This window comes from Penaeus chinensis, chromosome 33 (genome assembly GCF_019202785.1).
Source record: "Penaeus chinensis breed Huanghai No. 1 chromosome 33, ASM1920278v2, whole genome shotgun sequence".
Taxonomy (NCBI): Eukaryota; Metazoa; Arthropoda; class Malacostraca; order Decapoda; family Penaeidae; genus Penaeus; species Penaeus chinensis.
This window is the reverse complement of record NC_061851.1, coordinates 2,340,833-2,350,832: the sequence shown is the minus strand read 5'-3', so window position 1 is coordinate 2,350,832 and position 10,000 is coordinate 2,340,833. Positions and strand designations below refer to the sequence as shown.

At 42.5% G+C, this 10,000-nt stretch overlaps 1 protein-coding gene across 1 annotated transcript in view; it reads right to left on the bottom strand.

Annotated features, from left to right (window-relative positions):
* The window catches only part of LOC125043379, a 672,402-nt gene that overhangs the window by 163,225 nt on the left and 499,177 nt on the right, over positions 1-10,000 (bottom strand). The gene's annotated exons all lie outside the window — the stretch shown is intronic.

The following is a 10,000-nucleotide window of genomic DNA, read 5'->3' as shown; positions in this document are numbered from 1 at the left end:
ACAAGATAGAAATCCACCGTGCAAATGCTGAGACAAAAAATATAGACCTCCAACGGCCCAAAACCTCCCCTCGACCCCGCCACCCGCCACACGTTTCCCGGAGACGCTGCTGTTTGACGTGAATAAGGTTTCCCCTCGACTGACGTTCCCTGGATAAATTTGCGTCTGATCTCGGGCATCCTTGCGGAGATTAGATCCTGCAGAGAGAGAGAGAGAGAGAGAGAGAGAGAGAGAGAGAGAGAGAGAGAGAGAGAGAGAGAGAGAGAGAGAGAGAGAGAGAGAGAGCGAGAGAGAGAGAGAGAGAAAGCGAGAGACAGAGAGAGAGAGAGAGATAGGAAGAGAGGGAGAGGGAGGGAGAGAGGAGGAGAGAGAGAGAGAGAGAGAGAGAGAGAGAGAGAGAGAGAGAGAGAGAGAGAGAGAGAGAGAGAGAGAGAGAGAGAGAGAGAGAGAAAGCGAGAGACAGAGAGAGAGAGAGAGATAGGAAGAGAGGGAGAGGGAGGGAGAGAGGAAGAGAGAGAGAGAGAGAGAGAGAGAGAGAGAGAGAGAGAGAGAGAGAGAGAGAGAGAGAGAGAGAGAGAGAGAGAAAGCGAGAGACAGAGAGAGAGAGAGAGATAGGAAGAGAGGGAGAGGGAGGGAGAGAGGAAGAGAGAGAGAGAGAGAGAGAGAGAGAGAGAGAGAGAGAGAGAGAGAGAGAGAGAGAGAGAGAGAGAGAGAGAGAGAGAAAGCGAGAGACAGAGAGAGAGAGAGAGATAGGAAGAGAGGGAGAGGGAGGGAGAGAGGAAGAGAGAGAGAGAGAGAGAGAGAGAGAGAGAGAGAGAGAGAGAGAGAGAGAGAGAGAGAAAGCGAGAGACAGAGAGAGAGAGAGAGATAGGAAGAGAGGGAGAGGGAGGGAGAGAGGAAGAGAGAGAGAGAGAGAGAGAGAGAGAGAGAGAGAGAGAGAGAGAGAGAGAGAGAGAGAGAGAGAGAGAGAGAAAGCGAGAGACAGAGAGAGAGAGAGATAGGAAGAGAGGGAGAGGGAGGGAGAGAGGAAGAGAGAGAGAGAGAGAGAGAGAGAGAGAGAGAGAGAGAGAGAGAGAGAGAGAGAGAGAGAGAGAGAGAGAGAGAGAGAGAGAGAGAGAGAGAGATAGGAAGAGAGGGAGAGGGAGGGAGAGAGGAAGAGAGAGAGAGAGAGAGAGAGAGAGAGAGAGAGAGAGAGAGAGAGAGAGAGAGAGAGAGAGAGAGAGAGAGAGAGAGCATCATCAAACGACACCCGCAAACCAAACTCCAGCATGAACTTCCAAGTTCACAAAGCGGAAGTATTTCTGACAAGGTTAACATCCTCTCATAGTATGAAGCTGACATAAGGTACATTATCTCACCCGGAAGCTGTACAATCATTGGCCTATTACAATGATGCCCCGGTATGGAAGAGTTGAAGCAATTCCTTATCTACTTCATTTCTTTTAGACACTCCACTCTATTTTTTCTTCTTTGCCCAAAACCATAAACCACTCATTTACAAAACTAGTCGCATTAAGCTGAAAAAAAATAAAATTAGAAATGAGAATCTCCCTCTCTCTCTCTTTCTCTCTCTCTCTCTCTCTCTCTCTCTCTCTCTCTCTCTCTCTCTCTCTCTCTCTCTCTCTCTCTCTCTCTCTCACACACACACACACACACACACGTGGGTCTATGGTTAGTTTCTCCACTTCTAGCATTATCCTTTACCATCAACGTCCTAACAATATCTTCCACGACACACCCCTTGTAAACTGACCACGATATGACCAGAATTCGACATGCAGCTTTTCCCACGCAGCAGCATGTAAAAAACGGACGGGCGTGCGGCAAGTGCTTATCGATGGGCGTCGCAGCTAACGGAAGGTCCACTGCCAGAATTTACATCTCTCTTCTCTTATTTTGCTTATTTCAGGCGCTCTTCTCGACGGATGGCTTTCAGGTTAGTCAGTCTCGAAATTGCATCCCCTTTAAATTCTTCTAATTGTCCAGGATGGAGGATCAGCGAACTTGCAAGCATTAGATAATTTCACATCAAAATTTCTAGTTTGTTTTTTTTCCCCGTGGCTGCCTAGCAAATATGTATAAGAGGTGATACGACAGGTTATAGCCATGCATACACACATTTAAATACTGTGCCGCCAGCTCCTACCGCTTGAGGAGGTGCACGAGGAAGGCAAGCGTTTCGTCCGATTAATCCATGGGGTGTTTGGTTCGTTACTAAAAAAAAATCGAATAACCCTGAAAATACTTGATGAATCTTTCATAATTACAGCATCTATCATATTGACTAGCCCTATCCTTCAGTGAATATTTGTCATTTCATCCTCTCTTTCAAAGTAGCCTTTACACAGAAAGAAATCATTAAATGAAGCAGAATCGCCTGATGTCAGACGACGAAATCTAACCAATTGCAAAACAAGGTTGCAAACTTCTTTGGAAATTGATAAAATAAACTGAGCTGGAACTCCTCTGCAAGAAAATCAAACGAACGAGCCTTTGGACCTCACGGAAACACGGCTTCTGCGTCGCTTCCATCAGGCGACAGGCCCTGGCGCTTCCCGGGCACACTGCCTTACTATAGGATAACGGGTCCAAAAGAAACAGTAAAGCTGGCTTACAGCTTATTTGCTAAACAAAACAAACTGCATTTGTTAATCGTGGATTAACCTTTAGACGAAATCCTCAGTGACTACATTTCTTTTTCTGCTAAAGCTTCAAGTACGATTTCCTGGTGCATGCACTTTTCATTTTAAAATTAAATAAAACATTAGTCCGAGAACTCTTGAGCTTCCCTTCGACCGCCTCCCAGACAGATGATCAACTCAGGGGCCGCCGACGCCGACCTGGCCTTTCCTGACCCATCTCGGCCGGGCCCTTTGCATCACCCGCGCCCACGCAGCTGCGGCAGGGAGGCTCGACGCTTCGCCGAGAGGCGGAATGCGATGCGCCCTCTGGTTATACAAAAGATTGCTCAAACTAATGGTTCGTTTCACAGATCCAAAGATTATTCCAAATACAGTATATGTCCCTTAAGAGGACACGCGCACCAACACACACTTATATGCATATGCATATATATGTACACTAACACACACACACACACACACACACACACACACACACACACACACACACACACACACACACACACACACACACACACACACACGTCTAATACATCGCAGATGCCTTTCCCTCCGCCCGCCTCAGCCTCCTCGGCCGCATCCTGGGCGCTGCGTCAACAGCACGCGCAGGTCACGACGACCTTCGCTGCCACTCCACGCGAAGCACATCTTAGTTTCCCACAAAATCGATGCCTGTTCATTGGCTTCCAAGAAGTAGCTGGGCTGGCGTGTCAGTACTTCGGGATTTCAGATTAACACTAACAATATTAATAACAAGATTCATCAGAATAATAAAAAAAGACGGAAACGCAGCACCAGTGATGGAATACAAATTTCGAAATTTATACACGATTTTCGACGCTATTTTAACTTCATTTTTTACATGTGTGATATATATATATATATATATATATATATATATATATATATATATATATATATATATATATATATATATGTATGTGTCTGTGTATACATGTGTATATACAGGTATATGTGTATATATGTTAACAACTATATATGCATATGTACATATGGACATATTTATATATGTACATATTCATATATGCACACATACACATATATATGTGTGTGTGTGTGTGTGTGTGTGTGTGTGTGTGTGTGTGTGTGTGTGTGTGTGTGTGTGTGTGTGTGTGTGTGTGTGTGTGTGTGTGTGTGTGTGTGTATGTGTGTGTGCGCGCGCGTGCGTGTCATGAGACATGCTACGCGTCTCGGCTACAACGACTCATTCAGTCATCCTATAAACACAAAATCGTCATTTTCTCGTCAACGTCAAGTATCGGCTGCGACACATTACATTAGCCGAGCTGCGCCGCACGCACGCTCGCATGGGCTGCATCGCCTTCCGTGGAGAATGGCAGGCAAGTCGTCCAAATTAATATGGCATTACGTCGTATTCTAGCCCCTGTCCCCCGGTATTCCCGAGGTCCCTGAGGGGCTGAGAGGTCGCTTATAGTTTTCAAAACCGCCCGAGCGATCCCTTCCCGTCTGCCTCGACGCAAAGCCCGGCTTTCCAGCCGCCCTGTGACATTGGGCGACTTTTGGGCGTTTAAAAGTGCAGCTTTCCCGCGGCCTCGCAGAACCTGGTATTTGGTGCCGCGGCGCGCGATGTCGCGGAGGCGCCAAATCGTGATGTCCACCTGCCTCTGGCGCGACATTCGGGGAAGAAAAATAAAACTGGTGACAAAAATGTCCTTTCTCAGAATCCATAACCGCCGCCTCGCCAACCTGTCACCGTCGGGACGAGTGCCGCTACGGGGAAGCGCCGTCTCCGCCGCCACACGAACCCGCTGTGACAAATACCGCGAGACAAGCGAGCGCACGACAGCGTGTCACCAAGAGGGGGGGGGGGATAGAAAAGGAATTATGAGGAGGAGGAAGGGTAGAGAGGCGAGCGAAGGGGGGGCGGGAGACACGACCAGCTGGGAAGCAAGGAAAGGGAGGACAGAGTCTGGAAAGTGTAGAAGGAACGAAGAGGGATAGTGGGAGAGCAAGAGAAACCAAGTACGAAGGGAAGTGGAAAGTTCTTCGGGGAATTGGGAATATAAAAGAAGTAAAAGCAAGAAGCAATCTGCAGTGTACATTATACACCATTAATATTAAAAATGAATATTATATACATTATGCACTATACGCTACATTGTCGTCATCCTTTTGCTACCATCAATAACAAATAGGGATTGTTAATACTAACTTGGACAAATCTGGTAGCTAAAATTCGAAGCATACAAACAAGGCACAATGAAACAATGAAAACAATGAAAACTCTATGGGTTTCACACCCCGCAATTCGACTACCACTTTGGCCTTTCAGTTATATCCTACCCACTTTTCACATAGGTGGCCAGGAGCTTGACATGTGTCATAAGTATAAATATCTCCGGGTGAACGTAAATGATGCAAACCTGATCCTTTCTCTTAAGAAGAAACTCTGGGAGAGATTGAAACCGTTGAAAGTTCTTATCGGAAGAGAACATGGCATCAATGTTAAGCTCGCTAGACTGTTTTACTTGGCTTTTATAGGTCAGTTGTAGACTACCATGCACTGCACTTGTTGCAGTGTAAGAAATCGGAAATGAATAGCTTGGAGGTAGTGCAAAATGAAGCCATGAGGATTAACCTCGGCGCCCCGAGAACAGCAAGGATGGTGAACATGAGATCAGAACTAATCTTACTCTCCATTTCTGATAGAATAATATTTCTTTCCTCCGTCTTAATGTCTCGTGGCTCTGGAGTAGTTTTCCGTGACTCTCAAAGTGCTCTCCGGATACTGAATTCTTTCAAAGCAAGTGGCGATGAGGCAATTGTGAGTTGCATTAAGCATAACGTAACTTATGCAAAAGAGCGAAATTTCAACATTAAATTTATATGGATACCATCTCATGTTGGCTTAGGCAAGCACGACCACGTAGACTAATTGGCGAAGGAAGCCTGCAGCAAAGATACTGTGAACATAGATCTTGGGATGCCTCTTGCTAGGGTTGCACATATATTGAAAAGTTCTCATAAGGAAGAACTAGTAGATCTGACGAACACTCAAAGGCCCGAAAGCTGTACCATAAGGCACTACGATCAGTACAGAAATTACAAGCCTTTCTATGGGTGGAACCCAAGTCAAACCAGACAATGTTACGTTCTTATTGCCAGAATAGTTTAGATTACAGAATGTACTGGCAATTGCACGGTGTATGAAGTGCAGATGAATCTAGATGCAGACTGTGTAACGAAGAAAGCAAGCGAACGCTTGAACACTATATCTCGGAATGTCATGTGATACAGTGTTTCAGACCACCTAACATGAGGTATAAAGAACTATGTGAATATTTCATTTCATCTAATACATTGGAAAATGTACCCGTACTATATCTTAAATTTACTATGTAAAGCTGCCGTAAACAAAAAACAGTGTTATAAAAACCATATCAACGTAATAATATTTGTATGATGTATGATTTACATTTTAATTTTTCCATGTATAATTACAGTAGTCACAGAATACTGTACTATGTCAAATATACGTAAAACTGTAATCACGATTGCCCACGCCTGAGCAGCTAGCCTGGTGAAAAAAAAAAAACTAGCTCAGAATATGTCAAGAGGCACAAACGCCTTAACCTCATTCATTCTAGTGGACTACAAGAATTCCTTGTACTAGATTCCACATGGAACAACAGACCGAGAGACGCGTCCAAATGGGCAAATGAACTCGACCAACATGGCTCGTTGAGTGGCACATAAAAAGTCACTCAAAAGTCTGTGCGTATTAAATGGACCAACTGGTGACAACCCTCTCTGACTCTCCTCATTAACACAATGGATAAGGATCTCGGAGTATGCACGTGTAAAGAGTGACAGTAAATCACAATACTTTGATATATCTGAACTAAATCTTTTGGGTTTTGGTCTTTTTCTGTTTAACACTTTCTGCTGCTGAAGATAATGATGACAATGATGATGAATGGCGAATGATGATGATAATAATACAAATATCAATAAGAATAACAATAAATGTAAAAATAACAATAATAAAATAATAGTATTAATAATAATAAGTAATAATATAATATAAAAAATAACACTAGCAGCTATCCTTATTAATATAACAACAACAACAATAACAAAAATATAGGTTATAATAGCAACAACAATAGCATAATAATACCAAAGAGAAACAAAGAATACGTTTTTAACTAATAATCATAAGAACTCTATTACAAATAACCCAAATAATAGCAACACTATAATAAGCAATATCAAAACAAGTTACAATCATAATAAAATCAACAGTAATGAAAAATGAACAGTCACATACTAAAAGACCGAAGGCAGAGAAAATGACCAAGGTAAATACACGTGGTGGCGCGCCTTGCAGCAGTTACACCAATAAACCCTTGTATATGGGGTTTCCAGATTCCAGACGCTGTGTCCTATTCTTTCGACGTGGTTAAGTAATGATCCAAATAAAATAAAATAATTAGCGGTCTAAAATAACAGAGGAAACCGGATGCACAATGCATTTTTATCTGTGATTAACAAAACAAAAGTAAAAAAGCAACAGAAAACATCTAATGATAATATATCCTAAGGCTAGCTCTACCCACTGACTCCCTCTCAATGAGCTGATGAATGAAAAACGAATGCCACACACTCTACGGTTTCCCCCTGCCGCATGTGACAAACAAAGTGTCGACATAGATCTTGGGATACCTCTTTCTAGGATTTTCTACATCATTAAAGCTTCCTTCAGAGAGGACTTGACTGAGTTGATTAATTCTCAGCGCCCTGAAAGCTGTAGCATAAAGCACTATGACCGGTTTAGGCAAGATTCCTTCATATATGGTTTATATAAAACAAGAACAAGACAGTGTGATGTTGTGACTGCAAGAATCAGGCTTGGGTATAGATTGTATTGGCAGGTCAGTACAGTTTGTAATGTCGAAGAAACTAAGTGTAAACTGTGTAATGAAGAATATAAGCGAACACTTGTACATTATATCTCAGAGTGCCATGTGATACAGCCTTTCAGGCCACCTAGCATGAGGTACGGAGAACTATGTAACTACTTCATATCATCTGATGCCCTAGAAGATATACTTATGTTGTATCCTAAATTTGGAATGTAGTATCACATAACCGAATATAAAATGTATTAATGCTTTCCCACGCCCAAGCTATATGCCGGCGTGACAGATGAGTGGATAAAGGACTGTGCAATTGTTCCTTTCCTTAAACTGATATAAGTACTCATAGCAATGTTATAGGCTAAAATTCAAATGTAACACTATGTAATGTTATGACCATGCATCAAATGTACCACAGCTTGCCCACGCCTGTGCAGTTAGCCAGGGTGGTAAATAAAGGACTAAACTAAACTATCCCTGTAAGTGTGTAACCGAATAAACATGCTTATACAAATATGCACGAACGCACGCACACAAACACTCGTACACACACAAATCTCTCTCTCTCTCTCTCTCTCTCTCTCTCTCTCTCTCTCTCTCTCTCTCTCTCTCTCTCTCTCTCTCTATATATATATATATATATATATATATATGTATATATATATTATCATTTATATTATATATATCATACATATATATAAACTATATATATATTATATATCATGTATATCATACATATTATATATATATATATATATATATATATATATATATATATATATATATATATATATATATATATATATATACACACACACCTTTTTCCGATGTGCCAAAAAGCTGCTCTGGGAAAATAAACACCTGCTTTTCTACATGACCCCTCCAAGGCAGCGCCAAATGACAGACGACGACGGATGAATGGCTTCGTGATCTAAAACGGGGTCGCTGGCTTCTAATGCAAGGAGTCTGGTAGTCATTCAAAACGCAAATTGAAAGGTAGGTGGTACTTGCTCGATTCGCATGCAACTGACAGCGAGAGAACTTCGTTTTACTTCTGTAAAGGAATATCCTACAACAAAAGATGATAGACCAGCATTGTGGAAACGTTTTGCTTATAAGAAGATTAAGAAGTCCATTAGTTGAGACAGCTTTTAATGACGCTTCAAACATGATAAAAATGAAGCAACGCGCACTCAAAATTTGTTCAATTTTACCATGGGCGAAATTTCATTCTAATTCTACAATTTCTACCATCCATTCACAACCCTTCTCGCTATTCGCACAGTACAGACAGACAGAATTCTTTTCAAATAATAAAGTGATGAAAATCTAAAGATTTTTTCCATTTTTCTTTTCGTGGCTTCTTTTCGATTCCATGAAGCGGAATGAATTAGAAGGCGTGTCGAGTTACAGGTAATCCTGCTGGAGACCTTTCCTAAGAAAAGAAAAGAAAAAGAAAAGAAAAAATAAATCATTTTCATCAGGTGTTTCGCCGCATCTGACCATAAAACTTCGTCAGCCCATCTTGCTTCGACTGAGTCATTTTCTTTCCAGTGACTAGTAACTATGTCACCGTTGCTTAATGCGTTAAAAAAAAGTTTGTGCATTACATCTGTGCTCATTGCAAACCTTTTCGGCGCTTGAGCCACGAATTCATATAACAAAGAGGACTCTTTTTACACAGATGCATACCTCTGTGTGTGTGTGTGTGTGTGTGTGTGTGTGTGTGTGTGTGTGTGTGTGTGTGTGTGTGTGTGTGTGTGTGTGTGTGTGTGTGTGTGTGTGTGTGTGCGTGCGTGTGTGTGCGTGTCCATGAATACACACATGCACACATGTAAACCAATAGCAAGACAGTAACTGCTCGCCTTTCACACCTGCACAGAGATTACACAATGCGATAAATGGAAGAAATCTTAATAAGCCTAAATTAGCTTCTCTTCTTATCAGTATCTTAACATCTTTAGATAACTAAGTCCGGCCTTTAAGATAGTGAAAGCGTGAGCCAGCGAAGTCACTCCCGAATGCGCGTTGAGATCGAGGTGGAAGTCAACTGCGATTCCCCTCGACAGGAGGCACGGCTGGATGCAGGCCGTGGGTGGCCTGGGCGGGCGCTTTGGGTGGGTTGCGGGCCGGCCGTCGGATCCCGCTGCTGTCGGCGCGTTCGGTAACGGAGAACATGACAAAGGTCCAGGTAAACGAAGTGCTAATCACAACCGCAAATCCGAGCGGACAAAGATTCGAGTTCCGAGCCCGAGGCCCCGGCGCTGCTCACCTGATAACAGCAACGTAATAATGAAAATAATAATCATAGCGAAAGATGCCCCGTCCGTCCTTATGTTCTACGAAAAGAAAAAAAAATACATACCTATAAATATAAACGAATGAATCACAGCCTATTAGAGAAAATGCAGTAAATAAACAACTAAATAAACACAACACTGAAATAACGTTGTATAA